Here is an 11,886-nt window from a genome sequence, read left to right as displayed (position 1 = left end):
TTAATCATAAATTATTTCTTTGTGCTTACATTGAATAAAGTATGTACGAGTAGAACACATGATATAGTCTAGTTAAATTCTTTAAGGAATAAGGTACAACATAAAAAAATGGCATGGACAATGGGATTTTTGGAATCTTGACCATTCTGCATTTTTCATGTATTCATCAACATTCTACATCTAGCACATAAAATGGTTATGTTCTAATATTTTTTGGGGATACCTATCTTAGCTCCAAATTTATTGAATACACCTCTTGTCATTTAAAAATGCATTGCATGTTTGAGGATATTGGGAATGTTTATGCCTCAATGGAAACGAAAATATCTTGAAGGTCATGATGACTAATTAATTATATGTCATTTATGAATGAATGCCATGAGGGTCACCACAAGTAGATTATTTGATGGGTAAGATCATCAATATGTAAGGTCATAATAAAATATTGATGAAAGTTAAAAAGAATATCTTTCACTTGTCAAAACACCTTTATAATTATAGAGTTAATATGGTGAAATATTTGTAACATTATCATGCACATATTTCATTAACTATGAATCTATTTCATACAAAATTTAATTCTTTACTACATGTGCCTATACAAAGCACCATTGGCATGACAAATACAACAACTCAATTTCAATTAATAATGAAGGTTTAGTAAATATATTCCCAATTTCTCTATTTTACAAGTGATAATGGTACAAGGTTCAAAGAGTCATAATTCATAAAATAAAATAAGATATTTGTTAGTATGTGGCGATTGATCATGTTGCAAGGCTTAAATTTTGGTAACTTTGTCAGCATGTTTTCCTCTCAAATTAATTAATGGGCTTGTGCAGGGGGGAATGACCTTCCTTTGGGGCCCAAGGGGTTCATCCCCTTGATGGGGACCTAGGGGAAAAGCCTGTAATAGGGGTCTAGGGGCAATTCCCTCAACAAGGATTGTTGGGGGTAGTGTCCCAGGACTGGGGTTTTCAGGGCAACACCCTACAAGAAACAATTACCCATTATTTAATAAAGGATTCAACTATTATTTTGGCATGCATACTAACCTTTGTAAATTGACAAAAGGATTGATAAATAAGTGGTTTTGTAAATTAAAATATATCATCATATTATAATTTTCTCTTCCTTGGATAATAGAAAAAAAGTGGACGATTGTTTCTCTATTAGATGTAGCTATCATTGGGTGAACCACATTAAATATTTGTATTCTTGTTAACTGTTATTTTTCCCTCCCTTATTCTACATTATATTTAAAATTATTTATTGTTTTGGTATTTCTTAAACCCTAACAATATTATTCATTATAATTTAACCTCTTAGGTTCTATTAGATAATGAAAGTTTAAGGATTTTGACCACCTTTGAGAAAACATGGATGATCATTGAAAGAAAAAACTTAGTTCTAATGCAATTGATAGTCATTTGGTGGCATAGGAAATTGCATTTGGGAAAATAAAATATGGCTAAACTTGGCTAGATGCAATAATGCCATTCAATTTGTTGCATTCATGCTTTACAACAAGATATAGTCATTACAGACATAGATTTATTTCCCCTTACTCTTTCTTTGTCGTACCTGAATGTTCTTGCATATAATCGTTAGATTTTTTCTAATTACATCTATTCACAAAAAAGGAAGCAACGAATTATCATGCCTTTTAGTTGGGCCTATTCATTGTTTCCCCAATATATGTTGATGTGAATGGGTTTGATTCCTATTTTTCATGGTTAGACTAGTGAATCCCATTCTCAACTCTACATAAAGGTAATGAAATTTGTTAAATTTACTTATTTTACTTTGTAATAAAATTACATTTAATTGGAGCTTCTAATTGTTTATTCAATTCATGGAATAGTCATACAACCTATCAAGAGAAGAGAATATACCATAGGATATACCAAATACCAACTAGATCATGATATTTATGTCACCCATGTGCAAATTTTAATTTCGACCATTGATTGATTCTAACAAGATTTAATTCATTGAATATTATAACTAATTTGTGCTTCCTTGCTTCTATAAAAGGCAAAAAGGTTATCCATTTAAACGAGGAACAAAATTATAATATTCTAACATAGATTAAACTAGGATTAAAAATGGTTGCCTACTATGGGCCAAATGTTGAAGAATTGTCAATATTTTGCTTACTTCATGGTTTCCTTTCAATTATATCAATTAAATTTTTTATTTATACTTGTATAATAATTAAATTTGATGTCAATTTAAGTTAATTTCTAAATTTTAAATCATTTGAGGCTATACATTTTTTATTTTCATTAAAATATATAATTATTACACCATAATTGGGAGTGTTTGATTGATTTCTCTATGTGGTAAGTTTTTTTTTTTTTTTGCATCATTTATATGTAATTATGATAAGGATTGTTCAAGCATAAATTAGTACTTATATGTTCTATATTTCTATATTATATTCATCTAAGATCATTATGCTACTTAGAATGTCTAAACTTTCTATCTTTCCCACTCTATCTTCTTTTATTTTCTTTGAAAATATATAATTCAAAATTTTAAATTCTAAAGAATATAAATATTATATAATAGATGACCAAAGCATTTTTGAAGGCATAAATTTAATTAGATTATAAATCAAAAAACACTTATTTAGAGTGGAATGTGTAAATGAAACTGATATTTTTTAAATCTAACTCCATTTTATAGTTACTAGTAAGTAAGTCACTTTGTTGGGATAGTAATCACATCAAACCATTGAGTTACTTTTTTAAGTCAAGACTTGACATTCAAAGCTTTAAGATGATTAAATTTTTGTACCAATTTTTTTTTTTTAAAGAAATAAAGTTATTTGTGAATTTTATCTATGTTATGTGTGACTGTAAACCACATCAACACATAAGAAAACATAAATGGTCATAGTTTAATTGATGTGTATGACTCATCCTTTGACCATTGATTACTTGTAACTACTCCTAAAATATATTTTATAGTTTATGTACTCACCCCATATCAATATATATCACTTTTATAATTACCACATTAGGAAAATGATATCATTTATTTTCCCATATTTTATTATTATTTCATTGAAATGGGGATGAATGAATAAAGTTCTCATACTCCAAGTTACATTTTATAGTACATGGATCTTTGAGCTCCCATAGAAAAATCTACTTACAATTGATAATTATAATATTTTTCAAAACATAATTACTATTAACATAAGTCTTAGGGCCTTAATTCTAATAGGATTGATTGCAATCCGATATAAATTAGGATGTGATAACCAATATTCACACAATCACCAAAACCACAAATACAAGCTTAAAATGAGATTTTTGAAAAAAAAATTCAAGAAAAAAATATAAACCACCATATTTCATGTGAAAAGTTTACACTGAACTAATTAGAAAATTACACTTAAGATTTCACTTGGTTATTCAACTCAAATAAACATAAATTTAATAAAATGGCATCATTACTAAGGTTTGGAATAAAATAAGAAATTAGGCATGTTCCTTTGATTGATTTTAAAATTTGTAGATTATAACCTTTAGCAAGGTTCCAACACTAAAAATTCAATACTTTTCTTGTACATTCAATGTGTTTTATTAAACCATAACAATATTTTTATTTTTTTTTGTAAATATCTAGCATAGATCATTAAAGACTAATTAAAGATCACTTGATAGCATTATTTATAAGAATATTACAAGATATGGACACATTTCAAAAGTCATTTATGTTAAAAAAAAAATCCTATAAAATATAGATACCCTTATAGATAGAGTAATAAAATTGCTACCTTTTTTACAATATTCTAGAATGAGCAATTAGATTCAAGCAATCCAAAATGCCTTATCCAATCAAATTCCTTTTCTAAATGTTACTTTTTAGGCGAAAAAAAGTTATCTATTAGAAATCCTTGAGTCAAAAACACCCTTCCCCTATGATATCTTATCTAGAGAAAGGAAAAAGTGTTTCTATTCTTCCAATTATGGTCATCTTCTATTTATATAATTTGAATAAGACTTTAATATCCAATAAAAATTGAAACAATAGTTCAAATTAAATTCACATTGTATAAAAATAATTTCCTTTCATGTACATTAAAACTAATTTAGAATCTAACTATACATAGCATTGCAACCACATAGGATATATAATCATAATTAAAACATATTCAAACATATTTTAGATGGTCATGTGGGCACTATTACATAGACTAAGACTACTTTACTCTTCAATTTACTCTCTATGTCTACATTTCTTCCATCTCTCTAATATATTAAATTGTTATATTTATCTAATTTAAAGAATTATTTCTTCTATTAACTATTAATATTGAAAGTAAGCAATTGAACACACTACGAGTTTAGCGCATGTGTCAATAACTATGCAGATACATTGATTAGTACAAAGATTGAAATATACATAATACAATGAATACATGATATAAAACAATAATTAAATCATAATCAAACACATTTAATATAGGTGTACTTGCCTTATTATCCATGTTAAGATTTTTCTTGCTCAACACTTGAGAACACAACATCCACACTACACGTAGTAAACATATGATAAAAAATTTCACACTTAAACTCTTTAAGAATCTATAACATCAAACACATTAATTAGAAGTTCTATATGAAATTTAAAGTATGATGGATAATATAACAATTATATTTCAATCAATACTCACTTCCAAATTATATAGTGGTATATAACCCACTTTATTCAAAGTGTTTTTGGGTAGCATTTATAGGGAAATGAAACTAGTTATACTATATCATCTAAATTTTAGTCTATGGAATGATTGGATCCATGAGAATTTTTGTTATTGCATCTCGTATCTCTTTTCAGTAGGAATTTGTAATACCATCAATATCCTTGTACAAGAAAAATATACCTCGCATGCCAGCATTGAAATATAGGTTCCTACAATAATCTGGTATATTTGAAGGCTTAAGAAACTCCTTATTTGACTCTTGTAGACAGTTCTCAATGATATTTATGATATAATTTAAAGCATCTTCCCTTGTAGAATCATGGTTGTCTTTCATGTAGCACTCAATGCTTGAAGCTGACTCTCCATGAGTTTGTTCATCCTTCAAAATTGTTAAAGAGATATTAGTGCATAATTTCATTCAACTAAAAATATCAAATTTTTAATGTAATTTTTACTTTTTATTTAATATTTATATCATTTACCTCAAAATCTTTCATATCATCCACTACTCATGCAATCAATGACACAAGAGCTTGCAATTTTGATGATGGGATATCAAGTTTCTCCACAATCTCATCAGATAAAGGAGCATTCATTAGTAACAATGAATTGACCATTATAATTCTTAGACCACCACTTATCTCTCCATTCCTTAAATATTCATCAAAACCTGGTGTATGATTAGAAGCTATCCATTCCGCTTCTTGCATATAAGATGTGATATAACTCTCCCACTGAAGCAATATAAACAAAGAATGGTTTAAATCAAATCAAATATTTAAAATAAAATTTTAAACACTTACAAAACATATATACAATATTATGTTTAAAATTTTAGTATAAATAATTAATAATATTTTACTTTTCTAAAACTAAAATTTTGTATTATTAACCTTTTGGAGAGAAAACACAATATATAAAATTAAAAAATGAATATCAAATATTCTTATTGAAGTAATAGAAAGAAAAATAGTTTGTTCGTTTGAAAAATTATGATAAAAAATTCAATAATATACTTAAAAATTTAATAATATGTTCACATAAAGAAAAGTATATAGAATCCAACTTAATATTAATATATTATAATTATATTAATTTTAAAAACTAATCTTGTATTCCAATATTGTTTATGAGTATGCAATTTGTTTGATCTAGAAATCAACATATGTTGTAAATTATAGTTACCAATTTATGTTTCAATAGTATAAAGGGAAGAAAAAAATCTAATATATTTTATGTCCTTTTGAAAATATAGAAAGAATATTTAATTTTTTTAGATCAATTTATTTATAACAATAATAAGTTATTGCATCTAATGTTTGATTGTGTAAAAAAACCATACGCTTTTATGAAAATTAAAGTAGTAAATATGAAATATGTGATAAGAATATGTAAATTAATAAGAACTACTATAGATAATAATAGGATTTAATAAAATTACAAGACCACAAAATTAACAAATTTGTAGTTACGCATGATTGAATGTATTTGTGAACAAAGGGACCATGCTTTCTTTTGGCTTCACTTGCAATTTCCTTATGTATCATGTATACAAATTTGAAAGCAATTTTCATGTATTCTAGAAGATTATCAATCATGAAAGCATCCCATCTAGAATAGAATGAACAAGAACAATTAGAAAATGAACTAGACATTTAACATAATCTAAGATTACTATCTAATTGAATACCTTATTAATGTTGTTGTGAATGGTCTCAATTCATCAATGGTCCCATATGTGTCATAAATATCATCAAGGATGGAAAGACTAGTAACTAATTTTGCAAAACCAATTCTACTTGCACTGAACTCAGGTTCAAATAATGAGCAATCCCACCAAAAATAAAATTCAATGTGGCGATGTTGGAAGAAATCAAGCTCAATTACACTTGAATGTTTCCACCACCTAGCACAAAGAAATTGCATATCATTATGATTATAAATCCATTTTCTTAGATTGACTGTATTCCATTCTTATAAAATGTAATCAATTTTGACATTTGATTTATGATTCTCAACCTCAAACAAATTTACTATTAGACATTCCTTGTATATTATTAAATGTGTAGCTATTGTATATTATTGATTTAATAAGATTTATAACTAAATAATTAGAATGTTTCTATTTTTATCTTGCCTAATGCGCAAGGGAACATTTTCTGAGCTAGTGTATTCAGTTTGACTAATACTCACAAGGATATTAATTTCATTTCTGATTGATGTTGAGCTTGTAAAATATTGAAGTCCAATATTGCCAATCCCAATAGCTTTTGGCTATATATGCCTATAATCCTGGGAGAAATTATACACATCAATGATTAGCATTAAACTTATTTTATTTTTTATTAACTCAAAACAACATAGTAGATGGAAAGATTATTTTTTTCAAGTATTTTTTAAGCGAAGAATAAGTACCAATGCTCATACATAAATTTGATCTTACTTATAAATGTTATTAACAAATGATGTATTGCAATTTTGTTGTTTGAATATTTGAATAAAGTTCCAAGCTTCCCATCTCGGAACCCTAGTTCTCCAAGGATATTTCAAAGTGTACTCAATCTGAAAAAGACATAATGTTATTAAAAAGATAATATGTAAATATAAAATTAACACTAATATTTAAAGAATATGTGGCTAAGACAATTAAAATAGCATGGTTAACTATTAGTAAATTTCAAAATTTTATAAAAAAAAAAATGGGTTTGTGGGTTGGTGTTCAATTGTTGACCATTTGTAGTTATCAAAATTAGCAAGCAATTGATAGGAAAACTCATCATTCCAATTTTGTTTCTTCTCAAATAAAAAAATAACCTAAATAATAATCCCTTTCATGGAAAAGTACTTGCCTCCATTAGAAGCGAATTTTTCTTTTCTTTTATGTCACCAGTTTCCTTCATGGCTTGTTGCAGGTATGCCATTGCAAAAACTCTAGCTTCTTTTAAGATTTTTTCATCGGGAAAATCCAGCTCTGAAGCTTTGAATAAATTCAACATAATTGCTAATTTTGCATCCTCATGGCTAGATCCAAAGTCAAAGAATTGTCCTTCTTCACTTTTGAATTTTTTAAAAACATCTACTCACGTATCCAGAATATTCTAGTAATTTGAAACATTTGACTATAAAAAGATAATCTAAAAAAAATTAAAAATTCATCACCTGAAGAAACATCATATCTATTCAATCGTAATATCTGAAATCCTAGAGCCATCATGTTGAGATCGCCAATAATATTATGATTCCAATACCTATTAATGACGATGATATTTGATCACAAATCTACTTACATCTAGAGTCCACTATGTAGTATTTGATACACCTCCACATTTTAGTATTTCAAAATCAGATACACAATTATGTATAGTAGAAAATTTGCTTGATGAAACATACATACTTGTGGATATAGTCAAGTGCCAGTTTGATTTCCTCTTGAAAATATCGATCGATTCCCAAACGTTGTAGAACGTCAACAAACAAAATCCTTTCAAGTAGACTAAATTTTTCTTCTCCTTTAGAAAATATACCATGAAGGTCATTGATCAATGTTTCCCTATGCTCATAGTATGAGGAATCCTGCTTACAAAAGATAGAAACAAACCTTTTGCATCAGCTTTCACAATAGAGAATAACATAAATCTGTGTGAATCAAAATGCAATAGTGTATCATACATACCCCATATGGAGAAGCAAGAGACTGAATGAAATCATCAGTCCAGATGTTAGGATGATGATTTCCATTCCGGCAAATGGTGGGCTTGGGCATGCATGAATTTTCAAGCATTTCGGACAAGTATTAGAGTATGTGTTGTGATAGTAAAAAACGTGTGAAGACTAGATTAGAATGAACTAATGCTAGTCAAATAAACGTCGAGATCAGAGCCCTAACAAATCTTAGTGTTGTCATTTTAGAGATTGACCTTTCACTAAGCCTTTGTTGAATAAATTGAGAAATCAAAAATGATATGGTCTCCCCCTAAGCAGGGTTGGTTCAAGCTAAACTTTGATGGAGCCTCCAAAGGGAACACAGGTGCTTTAGGTATAGGATATGTGGTTAGAGATCATATAAGAACAGTAATTGGAAAGATGGTCATGCCACTACCACCGAATACTAACAATATAGAAGAATTCAAAGATTTGCTCCTAGGCTTACTTGATTGCCACAAACATGGGATAAGAAACCTCATATTAGAGGGAGATTCATAGATTGCAATCAATGCAATTAAATCAAGAAGAACCCCAAACTAGCAACTATAGGCAATTTTAGATAGTATAATTGAGATTTTGAGCAAATTAGAGCAATATGAGGCTAAACATGTCTACAGAGAGGCTAACACAGAAGCAGACTCTCTCTCAAAAACTGCAGCAGAAGGCCACTCTTTACATTGGTGGGAGAAGGACAACATTAATCATGGTTAAAGCTATAGAGAGTAAATCAACAGTTCTCAGTAGTGGATTCTTGTTTTCATACGTCAGACTTAAAACTTTTCTGCTAGCTTGGTCTAAACGGCTATCTTTTCAAATTCAAACTTTTCCGCCAGCTTATAAAAGTGAAATTGTCACATCAACTGTGACGTCACTTTATTTTGGTCTTTCTAAAAGTGATTTTTCCCACTTCATCCCAAAAAGATAGTCTGTGGTCCATCGTCATTGCAAGTATGAGGCATGCGTTGTCTGTTGGAAACAACTCATTTTTTTAGCCTCAAGATTTGGCATGATAAAGACAGATATCCCTTGCCACCTTTGTAGGTGTTGGTTAATAGATTTTTGCTTCTTAAATACCTTTCAAAAATGACTCCCAAATACCCAAATTGAAAGACAAAAAAAGAACCAATAGTTGAGTCACTTGCAATGGTGAGTCCAAGTTCTCTCTGAATTTTGATATGAAGGTACAACTCCCTTCGTTGGATAAAAATGTATATTTTTTGAATATGCTTTTAACTGGAAAGCAATAAAGGCAACTAACATCTTCTCATATCCATGACACAGATGTGAATAGTAGATTTATAATGAAGTGAATGAAGATAAGTAAAACATAGTTTAATTACCCACACCCAAAAAATACCCTTTCCAATAGGTCAAAATATTTTGGACTCTGATCAAGTCTCTCTCATGCCTCAAAGAACAAGGGGGATCAGAATACTTGAACAAAGAGCTAACATCATGTTTCTTTCCACATACAAATTAATTCTGAAATCAAAGTTTTAGAATTAAATGCATACATAATTTAATGTAACAGAAAAGGAAATGAAAGGTAATCACAAGAGAAACAAAGCTCATTGTAATCAAAATAAATTATTGACAAATCCATAGATCAACAAAATCTTCTTCATTCCATTAATGTCAAAATGTGAGCTCACAGACTCAACACTTCTGAAAAAAAAAACTATGTCGTCCAAAAAACAATGTTGCCCCCTTTTTTATAGCCAAAAGATCAAAAAAAAAGAACCCTTGCTCTTTTCTTTCATTACATATATATAGCCTTTGAGACTTTCAGTTATCAATAACTGATTCTTGAAAAGATTATTAATTAATCTTTTCTTTTATCTTTTATCTTCTTTTTTTTGCTTCAAATCTTTTATCTCATAATTTTTTATAGACCCGTACTTAGAGATTAATAACTTTTGAACGCGATAATATTTTTCCAATCTCTCCAATGAGGATTTATAAAACTAGGGTTTCTAAAACATATCAAACATTCAGTGCAATTCAACGGTTCAATTAATAATTATTCCCCCCGCACTGACACCGATTTTTCTGTCTCAGAAAATTCATGGTTACAGGTTGCATTGAAAACTATAAAGAATATACATGCCAAAACTTGCACATGGATCATGAATTTGAGCTACCATTTGAAGGAATGAGCTCTATTTTATGACAAAACTCTCTTTATAATAAAGGAGGATTGTAACTCTTTAGATTTTTTGTAATACTGTGTTGCTAAAACAATTCTTTAACTACTATCCTTTGTTATCAACGTATGAATTAATAATTAAATTCATCTTTCAAGAAGCTGAATCTTCCTTTGTAACATGAAGGTTGGACTTTGTATGTGTTAGTGTCGCTATCTCAAAATTCATCTAAACACTTTTACTCTCAGCTCGATGATCATTTTTAAAAACATCCACACTTTGAACCTGCGAACTTTGAACGATGAACCTTGAACCTGTAAGGTTCAAAAACCCAAATTGCACCCACAATATGCTTCATTGATTGTTTTTCCTTTCCATTTTTTTGTGCGTTGAGCCTATGAATCTTGAACCTTGAACCTACAGGGCTTGAACCTTGAACCTTGAACCTTGAACCTGCGGGGTTCAATCAAATGGTTCAAAATTATAGACTTTGCCCACAATATGCTTTATTTATGACCTTGTCCTCATATTTGGTTGTGCGTTGAACCTTTGAACCTTGAACCTTGAACCAAAGAAGGTTCAATAGTTCAAGTTCAATGACCAAAAATTACAAAGACTTTAGACTCATTAAAACTAACATTACGATACAACCCGCTCCGGTTGAACTTGAACTTTGAACTTGAACCCAAATTTTGAACTTGAACCCGAACTTTGAACTTGAACCCGAATTTTGAACTTGAACCCAAACTTTGAACTTTTGAAAAAGGTTCAATAGTTCAAGTTCAATGACAATTGTTCCTTTGGGCTGCCATAGAAAAATCTACATAACTTTTTACTAAGGGCTCTTTTTCTTATGAAATTTTAACTATAGAATAAATGATCCAAGTAGAACATAACCCAGAAATAATTTTTGCATAGGACACATAAGACTTGGGATTTAATATGGGTAACCCAAAAATAAAAGAGTTAAAATCTCTCAGCCAACATGGAGTTTGGCCATAAAAACTGGTCATTTTAGAGAAAAGGATGTTAAAATTATCTCTACAAAAATATTTTGTGTCATCTTTCACATAATTTGAAAAATAATGATTTCTTTGTGATTAGCAAGTAGGGGATGTCCAGGAGGGTCCTTGAAAGTTTGAATAAAGGTGACCAACACTTTCAACATTAAAACATTAGCAATAGCTGGTTTTTAGGTGACTATGAGGCTTTACGCATGAGCAAAAATATAGGGGTAATAGCAAGCGAATTCATTGCAAGGCATTTTGCATTAAATGCATGTTGAAGACAGAGTCTATTAGCTTTTATTTGGCTTCCTTC

General features: G+C 29.1%; 1 pseudogene; it reads right to left on the bottom strand.

Moving 5' to 3' along the window:
- Nucleotides 1-4,793: 4,793 nt before the first annotated feature.
- Nucleotides 4,794-8,498, bottom strand: LOC131073416 (sesquiterpene synthase Cad-like; annotated as a pseudogene).
- Between the last annotated feature and the right edge of the window lie 3,388 nt (nt 8,499-11,886).

The sequence above is a fragment of the Cryptomeria japonica genome, chromosome 10 (assembly GCF_030272615.1).
Source record: "Cryptomeria japonica chromosome 10, Sugi_1.0, whole genome shotgun sequence".
Lineage (NCBI taxonomy): Eukaryota > Viridiplantae > Streptophyta > Pinopsida > Cupressales > Cupressaceae > Cryptomeria > Cryptomeria japonica.
Note: the sequence above shows the minus strand (reverse complement) of the source record. Positions and strands in the feature narration are given on the sequence as shown.